The sequence below is a fragment of the Chaetura pelagica genome, unplaced genomic scaffold (assembly GCF_000747805.2).
Source record: "Chaetura pelagica isolate M959 unplaced genomic scaffold, ChaPel_1.0 scaffold733, whole genome shotgun sequence".
Lineage (NCBI taxonomy): Eukaryota > Metazoa > Chordata > Aves > Apodiformes > Apodidae > Chaetura > Chaetura pelagica.
This window is the reverse complement of record NW_009952822.1, coordinates 50778-62624: the sequence shown is the minus strand read 5'-3', so window position 1 is coordinate 62624 and position 11847 is coordinate 50778.

The following is an 11847-nucleotide window of genomic DNA, read 5'->3' as shown; positions in this document are numbered from 1 at the left end:
CGGGCAGCTCGGGCGAAACCCCGCGTCAGGAGAGATTTCTAAAGGGAAAGCGGAAAGCAGGAAAACTGAGCCCGCACAAAGATTAAATCCCGATTTAATTGTGTTTAGGAACTTGGCAAACAATCCAAAACCCAATAGACTTTTTCTTAAGGCGTTTCCGTTGAGCCACTGAATGGGAATAAAGTCTTGATCGTGCTTTGTTGTGTCCAAATCTATGGGATTTTTAACCAGTCTCTTTTGAGTCATTTAACCAAGAGTAACACAGCTTTAAAGACCAAATCCAATTTAATGTGTCAGGTACAATGCAGCACACGCGGTAAAAGCTGTATAAACCTTAGTTCACGATGAACTTTGATTTGCAACCACCTGAGAAATAACACAAGCGTTTTGGAAGGATCATGAGAAAAGCCTTGCCTGCTTCATAAAGCCTGCAGGAGACAGGAGCATTAAATGGAGTGGTATGAGCTGCTTTCACGGGTCAGCAGAATCTAGAAAGCTGACTGTGAAAATATTATAGCACTATTAAGTGCAGCAGGAAATAATTTCTCTAGCAACATCATTAATGTGCACACTCCATCCCAGATGAAACATATGTTTATGGGGGAAAACCTACAAAACTGTAAAGTATATAAAGTATAAAATATCGCATATGGAGAGTTGGAAAACATGTCTAAACCTAACAAATTCTGTTTGAATTACGAAGTCTGTGCATAGCCTTATCATTTCTGTTGGCCGAATACAACAGCCTTTAAAGACCAACAGTATCTGACCAGATATTGTGCAAAGAGAACAATGAAATACCTGCATCTTAGGAAAGCTTGTCAGTGTTTGACTTCAGGGAGGGGAGCTGGAGCAGAGTAGATTCTCCACATGGAAACAAAGAAACCAGTTGTTAATTGAATTAATTAGTTAATCTAAAAATACGTAGAGAGAGGTACTCATAAACGCTACATGAAAGAGGCAAGTTTCCTGGACGAGTGTGAACTGTTTTGACCGAGGGCCACTGGAGTCAAAGGAAATGGACTGCATGAGTCCTGCAGAGAAATGCCACACTTCAGACTCACTGTTGAGATGGGGACACTGTCAGAGAGCACTTCAGTGAAAATGCTGGGGGCCTGAAGTAGAAAATGATCCTTGTTAAAAATCCTACTGCAAAGTCGGTTCATTTTCACCTTTTGCTTTCAACTACAGGTCCCCAAGTTAGTAAGCATGGAATGGATTGTTTTCAGGCAATACTTGTCTTCTGGATGTGGGGGAGGTCACTGCTATCAGGGTACCTTATCAGAAGATCTAAAGGTGAGAAGCATGTTCAATGGAAACACCTCTTAATGCACTGCTGCTTCACACCATGCAGACTCAGCTGCTCAGAACCAGGGAAGGCACCACCCTGGGCTGCAGCCTAAACCAGTAATCCACAGAAACCCAAATTACTTGTTGTTTCAATATGAGGACCCAAATATTGCTGAGTACCCTGAAAGGCTTGATCACAGAATCACAGAATAATTTATGACTTCTAGAGGTCATGCAGTCTAACCCCCCTACTCAGCCCTGAGGAACACCACTCGCAACCACATGCCAGCTTCATTTTGGACTGTTGACCACTACTTTTTATATAGTTATTCAGACTGTTTTCACCTCCCTATCCAGTCCACACCTCCCCTACTGGACTACAAAGATGCTACGGATACTGTGGCAAAAACCTTGCTAAAATCAAGGTGTGCTGCTCTTACCACCTCATCTACAGAGTCATCTCATCATATAAAGCAATCATGTTGGTACAACTGTGATGGTTTTTTTCTGAATCACCTTATTGCCCTTCATCATCCTGGAAATGGCTTACAGAAAGATTTGCTTCTCTGAGAGAGGCTGGGTAGGGATGACTGTCCTGCAAGTTTCCCACACCCTGCTTTGATGGTAGTTGTGACATTTCCTTTTTTTTCCAGCAACTGGAAATCCCATCTGATTGCCACAGCCTTTCAAAGTGATAAGAGCACAATGACATTAACCAGCTTCCTCAGCACCTTCACAAGCACCTCCTGTCCAGCCCTAAGGACCTGTAAATGTCTAAAGTGGCCCTAATTCATTCTTCCTCTACAGTTAGTAATGGTCTCCTCCTCCAAACTTTGCCACTGAGCATCGAAGTCTTCGAGTCCTGAGGGCTGACCTTGCTAGTAAAGAACAAGGAAAAAGTGTTTTGAGTATCTCAGTCTTTGCCCCACCCTTCATGGCTAGGTGACCTACCCCATTCACCAGCAGAGACTGTGGTTCTTAGGGTTAATATGCTTGTAATGAAAAAAAATTAGGTTTTTTTTTCTGCCTCTGAGTGTAATAGACAGATGTAACAGCTTCTTGCACACCAGGTGACAGACCCCACTTTCAGGACAACAACAGTATTTCCAACAAGTGCATATGTTTTCTTTTTGCAGAGAGCAAACTGGTCTCAAGGCCTAGAGTCAAGCCATTTATGTTACTTTCGGTCATAAATCCTGCTCAGAATTAATGGACATTTACAGTCTTGGTCAAATCTCCTGAGTGTATGGATAACCTGAGATGCTTTTTTGAGTCCCATCCTCCATCTTACCATTGATCTTCAGACCACTTTTTTTTTCATTTTTTATAGTGTATGTTTAACTGCTTTGACTGGCCATTTCTGTAAGCAGTTTTATCATCCACCTATCCTTGTTGTGCACACTGATTTATCCAAACAGAAAAAGGGAAAGGAAATAATCCTCAGAGATAAATGCCCCTGGTTCTTTCCTATACATACATTCAGCCAGTTCTAAAAGCCCCTGGAAGCAGGTCTGAACAGTAAAAAACAAACAAACAAACAAAAAAACCCCACAACTTTAAAAAAATAATTCGGTGCTATTACAATCTCTCCAAACTACATGTTGGGAATGCTCTAGGTAGATGTGAGGACTCAAGAGAAAAAAATATTAACCAAGTAAAGAAACAGGCTGACAATAACAGAAGAGAAAGAAACCTGTAGGCAGAACAGAAACAGAGCACAAGCTGAAAAAATACTGGGAGATCACATTACAGGAAAGAAGACCTAGAAATAATATGCAAAAGTTCAGGTAGGAATTAGTACAATCTGATTTATTTATTTAAAAACAATGCAAACACAAACTGACAGTAAGCTAATGTGAATTCAAATAAGCAATGACCATCCGATTATTAGTAAATTGTTCAAAAAGTATTTGATTCTACACGTGCTGTGAAGCAATCATTTTGAACAAGCTCAAGAGTAAAATTTAAATGTCTCCCCTTGATTAGGGAAGTTACTCATATCTACATCGAAATAACAAAAAATGGACTATTTGCAACCTCTCTGATTTCATGAGCTGATAAAATCTTGAAGGTGGAATTTTACAAGTTTTATATCTGCCAAGATGAGAGGTTCAGTTTAGGAAGACCTCCATTTTTTTTATGAGCTACTGAAGTTTGTTTTGAAGAAGGAAATTCATCAGTTCAAGAGAAAACTATACTAAGTATTATAAGTGGTCCTGTATTTGCAGCCCCTAATGGGGCTGCAAAGAAACTATGGGCCATGGATGTTATTTCAGGCCAATAAGGAAATTGGCGTTGAGAGAATGGAAGTGAATTAAACATTCTCCTTATCTCATGAGAGCATTAGCTTTCATGACTAAGAGTCTCTGTATCTCTCAAATGAGCAAATTGCCTGGTAATAGCCTAAAATGTTGCTAAAATGCTGACATCTCTTTCGATCAGTAAGAAGGACCAATCTTTGTAGATCTGCAAAGAACTTTTTGATTGTATCTCCTAATTTTAGATCGTTTGTACAATCAGCTTTGTCACTAGTATTGCAGAAGATTATTTTTTTCTCTAACATTTAAAAAGTAAAGTACAGATATAAAAAAATCTTGAAAAATACACAATGTTCAGCAAATGTTTATTGCAGCTGAGTCTCCTATTTGCATGGAAGCTTTGCTTATGCGTTTTTCAATTGATTGAGCTCTTTATGGAAACAAAAATGTCATTCCAGCTAGAAGATACTGGCTAGGCAGATTGTGGTTGGATTTTGTTTATTTCAAAAATAAACAAAGTATCAAGCTGTTTACACAAGATCTGGAGGCACATCTGGAGATACCAGATCTGAAGGAAAACAATGGCAGAATGAGTGAATAAAATATTTCAGGCAGTACTTTAATTTCTGGAATCTGTAGTAGAAGCCAAACAGCTTGCCAGAACATAATCTTACTGATGACGGAGGAGCAGGAATCTCACTGTCTGACTGTTATTTGGCATGTCAGATATATTACAAAGAAGCAATAGGTTGTTTTATGTTCTGACAGCTGAAGAACATTCCAGAGTAACTCAAAAGCACTTACAGAAATTAATACATTACATATTAAGGTGATCAGAAGGATGTTAAAGACCACCAAGGGACAATCATGGAGATAGTGATATGACTGAGTCCCTCTCCTCATCTGATCTACTTCGAGCACACCTCACTATGTGGAGGTAACTGATTGCCAGACTATAGAAGTCCTTATTAAATTTTAAGAAGGTTTTGATTGTGTCAATTTTGCATCCCCAGTAAAGTCATCATCAGTTCATTCATAGTTCAAACTGTCTTTAAATGATCGAAGTAACCCTTCTTGATGTTTAATGAACAGCAGTATTATACAAACAATCTGTAATTGAAAAATAATTTGCTTGCCACCTTTACTTTTCAGTTTTGAAGAAATGCAGTTCAACTCATCTCAACACAGAAGTGACAGCTATAGAGATGACTCATTAAGAGGGGCTATCTCAGAGGGAAGAGAGTACAGAGAATTTCATTGCCATATAAAAAAATCCCAGTATGTACTTAGTCTTTCTTTCACCCTCACCGAATCTTAGTAAATTTCTAAACCCTCTTTTACCTAGAGCAGATACAGTCAATGCTTTGTGTCCCTTCCCGCTACACAGGAAACAAGGAAAAAATTACCATCAGGAGGTGATGAGATTCACTACTGCACAACTGGCTTTTATCTTATAACAAGCATGCTGCCCAACTGTGTAAAAAAACAAACAAACAAACAAACAAATGAATGAATAAATAGAAAAAGTCACAGTACAGAAAATCTCATTTGGACATAGCTATTTAGCACATACTCATGATCGTAGCAACTACTGAAGACTGCCTCCTGGAGCATGCTTGGGTGAGTTTTGACTGGGAGAAAAAAAAGTTCCTTTTCCCAACCAGAACTGCTCAGGATGGAGTCTTCCCATTCAAGCTGGTAGAGCTGTGCCGGGGGATCATTTGTAACCCTTCAGTGGCAGGAAGGTAACTGTTGCATGAAAAATATTCGAAGTTGTAGCTTTCAGAATATTTTTCTGCCTAAAGAAGGAGCTAAAGCCCTGTTAGCTTGTAATGCATACAGCTGCTCTTCTCGTGAATGAGCATGGTCAGAAAAGTGCTGTTGGATTAATTACTTGTAATGGAAATAATTTGACACTTTAAATAAATATTTGGGATAAGATCAAAGAATATTTATGAACGTCCGAAGAAGAAAGGAGGAAGTGCCCAGAGCTTTTAGCTGAAGTGTGGTTCTGGTAGTTTTAGCAGCTGTTGATTGAAAAGAGGAACAAGCAATCACAGAGGCCAGAGCTGGAGTGAACAGGAAATTATATTTTCATGATCTGTGACTAGCAGATAGTAATTAAAAGCCTAGTGAATGTATGTGTCATTTGTAAATACAATTCTATTGTCAGATGGCTTGTGGTAGATTGAAATTTCTGCTCTGAGGTCACAGCAAGCAGTCTGTTTCCTGGAATTTCTGCAGGCGAGTTACACATCCTGTAAAGAGGAGTCCTCTAGATCCGCCACAACTGCACAGCACGAACAGCCAGGTCTCATGAGTGAGGCGGCACCGAATGTATAAGATCATTCTGCAGAGACAGAGACAGCTAGTCTCAAATCACCCAGAAAGTTGAAGGAGGTCTGGAAACTACTACTGAGAAAAATCAAATAACTTTTATTTTGTATTTGTCTCTCTCTCCTTTTCTTTTTTTTTTTTATTTTTTATTTTTTTTTTAAATGTTTTGGTTTGGATAATAGGGAATAAAGTACCAGAGACTGTATCCTCAGTTACAAGGTCACTGGAAACAGACTGTCTTCCTACTTTCAAGCACAGCCTTGGGCATTTGGCATTACAACTCACTACAAACAGCTGTATTTTTCGGGGGGGGAGGGGGGAAGCGAGCGCAAAATCTCATCCATTGCTTACATCTTCAGAAACAGTACATACAGGTCCTTTTTGTGTCTTCTTGCTTTGCAGGTTGTGACACTGGAGGGTTGTGCGCAATGCAGTAAACTTCCCTGACCACTGGAGTTGAATAAGCGTCATGTTCTCACTTGGATCTGGATTTTTTTTTCCCTTTACCTGCCTTCATGATGAAATTGGAAGAATTTTGGTTAGGGGTGGGACAAAAGAGATCTGTATTCATTGAAGTTACAGAATCACAGAACAGTAGGGGTTGGAAGGCATCTCTGGAAATCATTAAGTCCAACCCCCTTGCCAGAGTAGGACCACTATAGAATCTAGGGCAGGTCACACAGAAATGCATCCAGACAAGTCTTGAAAGACTCCAGAGAAGGAGACTCCACAACCTCTCTGGGCAGCCTGTTCCAGAGCTCTTGTAACCCTTACAGAAAATAAGTTTTTCCTCATGTTGATATGGAAATTCCTGTAGTCTAATTTGCATCCATTGCCCCGCATCCTACCACAGGGCATGACTGAAAAGAGATTGGCCCCTCTAAATAACACCCAGCCTTCAGATATTTATACACTTGAATTAGATCCCCTCTCAGTTTTCTCTTCTCTAGACTGAACAGCCCCAGGTCTCTCAGCCATTTCTCATAAGACAGGTGTTTCAGTCCCTTAATCATCCTTGTACCCCTCTGTTGGACTCTCTCAAGTAAATCCCTGTCCCTCTTGAACTGGGGAACCAAGAACTGGACACAATACTCCAGATACAATAGACACAATACTCTTACTAGGGCAGAGTAGAGGGGGAGGAGACCTCTGGACACACTGTTCTTAATGCACCTCAGGATACCATTGGTGTTCTTGGCCACAAGGGCACATTGCTGTGTGGATATGTTCATCACCTTTCTCTGATATGACCTGTTTAGAACTTTCTTATCTACTATTTAAATAACTTTAGCAGTTATTTTTAAATTGTTTGTGATAGTTAACAGGAACTACAGGGAAGGGCTCAACTAAACGTTAGACATGTAAATCAGAGCCAGTGAACTCCTGATCACATTAGGATCCATATAGAGTAATGTGAAGTTCCAGAAAGTTGTTCACTTCCTACTAAACAGAGCATCTAAGATGAGACAAGATTTCCTTTTAAACACTTATTTCCCTCCACTGACAATAAGGGGAGCCTTGCAAAACAATTATAGCCATTTAACTGCTAGATTTCTACAATAAGTTGAACTAGATCCTGCTCTACATATCTTGCCATTAAAAAGAAGATTTGAGAAGGAACTGACTTTCAGAAAAAAAACGAAACCCTGAATGATCGTTTGTCACTTATCCACTCAGAAATGACCCGCAGAAAGTGGTCCTGATGCTTTTCCATATGCCTTCATGTCCTTGGGACACAGGGATCTGAATAATTTTTAGGCCTTACTGAGATGATATACCTAGAAAACAACCATAAAGGTAAATACAGCATGAAAGAGTTGGAACACACATCCAGTAGCAGTGGGCGAACCCTTCCTAATTATTTGCTGTTTGCCATATTTACACTTACGCTAGTTCACAGAGTATCTTCTGGACCAATCTTAAAGGGCTAAGGAGACACTCAGAGAAGCATTTGGCTCCAAAGATGCATTCCCAGTGACAACAGCTGTGCTAACATCAGAACTGTTCCCCTTCATATGGAACAAGGATTTGTGATCCTTCAAAAGAAAGTTTCAATATCACTCCAGGACTGGTACATTCTACCCAATCTTGATGTTTTTGTAATCTGAAAAAAAGAAAGACAAGCTGAAGAAGGAGTTAGCTACAAGACTAAAAAATTAGGTTGCTAGTGTGTCCTAAATGATAAAGGCTTGAGGTAGATACGGCACCTACCCAGAGTTACTGGAGAGAGATTGTAGCAAACCAAGACCTATGGCAGTGGTCTTGTTCGTTAAAGCAGGGCGGCTGATTTGTCCTGGGAGTCTCAAGTTGTAAAGGAGAGCACAATGCCTGGTGTTCTTAAATTCTAACTACCCCTTCTCTTAGACCTAACAGACAGCCTGTAAACTCCCATCGAAATAAGGGAAAATTTAAATAAGTATATTATGAATATTGTGAAATATTCATAATAGTGAAAATTTAAAATAAGTATTATGAAGGCAATAGAAAGCTAAAATGCCTAACATTAATCCTGACTAAATCCTTAATACAGCACTGAGTCTTGAAATGTCTTTGTCCCATAATAACCCTGCCTTTGAATGGGCCAGTCCCAGCAAAAGCAGAGAAGACAGTGTTGACCTGTTTGCATTGGAACAATTTCCTGGGCAGTATCAGTAACCATCTCTCCGTTCAAATGTCTGGACTGAATTCAGGAGAGAGAAATTTATCCTGCACTTGCCATTTAATAAGCTCCCCAAAGTGTTTTCAAAAAAGGGGCAAAATTTCAGTCAAAAGAAAACCAAAAGCTGCCTTACAATTGCATTAAGAACATACTCATTTCAGCTGGGTTGTGTCCAGTTTTCTGAGATCTTCAGTAAATTCTACAGAAACAGAGTGAAAAAGGCCAGTTAAACTGCAAATATTCTCCATTAAACTGTTTGGAAGTTGTGAACAAAAATATGTATCTATGAAGGGCTATTTCTTCTGTTAACATTTTCCATTGCGTATGTCCTTATGCTGGTACAAAAAGGTGTTTTTTTCCTTTAGAAAATTACAACAGACTGAATAGATATTTTATGAAAATGTTCTGAATTGCTTAGCTGTAAGAATATTAGTCTTGAGTTGAACACATAGCTGAAATAACTCTGAGAAATACAGTTCCTGCTTCTGAACTAGGAAAATACTTATTTATATAAATTCCCTTATTCAATGGGAAAAAAAAAACCCCAAACAAACAAACACATCTGAATAGGCAAAGATAGAACTTACATATCAGAGAGATCCTTATGTTTTATTAAAAAAAAAAGAACCACCAACAACAAAACAAATCCCAGTTTACTTAAAGAACCACCAAGATTTTTTATTAACTTCAAGGAGAAAATTTTACCATTCTGCAGAGACCAGGAAAGACCTGACAAAGAAAAAGAAGAAAAAGTTTAAAGCCTGCAAACTCTCAAATATCTATTGCACATATTGTACATATCATATACGATGATGTTTTTATTATTATTCTTTGCCCAGATTTCACCATTGTCTGGAAATGATACTCTAAATTTTTTCTATTCTTATGTTCTGGAATAAAGATTTAGTGTAAGCAGAACAAAGTTTATTTGTACAAACTAACATCTTGACCCATGTCTCAACCAAAGCCTAGTAGTAAGGATGAGTTTTATGAGTGGCATAGCATAATGGGAATATATTTCATTACCTGCTTGACAGTTAGCACATATACCTCTGTGTGGGACTTCTTTCAAAGCCAAGGTGCTCAGTATGGTTTCAGGCAGGGTTTTTTCCAGATTTGAGTGAACACCTAGGCTACCATCCTGCCTGCCTGAGAAACTGCACACTTTATGGTGCCCTTCACTTCACTGCTTCTCTCTCTTCTTCTAACTGCAAGCTGCTAGGATTACAGTGCACCCTTTCCACACATGGTTTCTCCAGTGTTTGCATTCAGAACTGTGACACAGGGTGTTCAAGAAAATGTCTTGGGCATTAGTCCCTGCTGCTTTGGGAGGACTGCACTGACAGGCAGGTCTTTGGTGGACCTGACTTTCTAAGACCTCAAGCCTCTACTTAGGTCTTTGTTAACCTAGATTGTTGCAAAGCAGAAATATCTACTACTTCCATCTTTTAGCTGAGTTTTCAGGTCTGAATATTTTTTATCTGCCTAAATAAGTAATACATGCTGTAAACTGACTCTCTGCTATAATACTTGCCATTTATCCATATCACTACTCTAATGTGGGAATGGACTGATACCAAATCTTTAGTTTTTCCAGGATTTCTTTGTAACAGATTAGAAACAATATCTTTCTTAGGGAAAGGTAAGAGTCCTAATCAGAAAGGTTTATATTTTCTGTAAGTTGTAAACTAATTTACAAAGACAGGAAAACCAGATTACACAAAACCATGCAAGGATGATGAATATCGCAAAAAGAGAAGAAGGTACAAAGCTCTGGAACAGAAACATCTAGCCATAACAGTTTTTAAATTTATGTGAATATACAAAAAGACATCTTCTCTGTCATAGGATTAACAAAGTGTACTCAATTTTTAAATTAAAAACTGAATTCAGAAACACCTTTTTACCTTTTAGTTGATATATGTATTTTAATTGCTGAGAAAATATACAATCTGAAGCTGGTAGAAGAAAGTGTACTTTGTTAAATATATAAATAGCAAATTATCCCTTTCTGTGTTGCAGAAATCACAGTATGCAGGATTTCAGCATTTCTCCCCACAAGCTCCTTCTTTCAAGATTCACTTTCCCCAGAGTGGAAGTGTGTTTTGTGAGAGTGAGGCAGAGGTGGGAGACAAGCTCTCCTGCCTTGTATCTTAATGCTGATGGGTATTAATACTGATAACACTACTTTCCCATGCCTACCAGTTAACGGTAGTGTATTCAGAAACTGGTTATGGTTAGAATGTCTCAAATGTATCACAAACTAAAATTAAATATCTAAATATGTCTTGATGTCGGAAACTATCGAGTGACCTTCTTCACCACTAATGTGAAAGCTGAAAGCAACCCCAACTTCCTTCACAACCTGTAACAATGACAGTTTTCCACAGTCAGAACTTGATCTTAACATTAATGAACCAAGACTGGGCTTCAAAGCAATGCTTATGTTATGTAACCCAGAAGCACTTTAAAAAAAGGGAGAAAAGGGAAAATGTTGTGACACTAGATGTATTATCAACAAAAGTTAGATAATAAATAATTCTGAACAGAGATAAAATTAAATATAATTGCTTTTTACAATTGTGCTTATTATCTATAATTGGACTCATGAAAAGAGTAACTATCCTGAATACAGCTTTTCAGAAAAAAACAAAACAGAGTATAGCATTCATGGAACACACAACTGTTGAATAAAATTAACTATCAGATAACTACTAAAGCATATGTTGTGGCTATAACATAATATTTTGTCTTTGACTATCAAATTCTGATTCGTCTCTTAGCAACATGATACAGATTTTTCTTTTGTTTAAAACAAAGCACAGAAATTGGTCACTTGTTTTGCTTTGCACAAATTGTGAGCTTTAACTCCTTTGTTAAATATTCCATTTATTTTGGTCATAATCCCAAATGAAACAATTTGTTCAAACTGTTCAGCCAAACACCATGTCATTTGGCAAAGCACCATGGTCCTCCATAAAGCCAATTCTCTAGAGATAATTATTGGCACATATCAGTAGTCCAACATCTAGAACAACATACTGACTTTGAAACATGAGCAAACATAGGCCTGGTTACGTCCTTCTTCACAAACCCTGAAGTTCACCTTTAGCAACCAGCAACATTTGACAATATACAGAATCATGTGAACCTCCTGGGGCTTAAATGCAGACTCAAAACACATGGTTTGCCAAAAAGCAGTATTACCGCCCCATAATTACTTTAAAGTTGATCCCCAGTCAGTATTTAGCACAGTTAGACCGCATTACAATAAGTTGTGTGTTGCAGTCTTATGAACCCTGC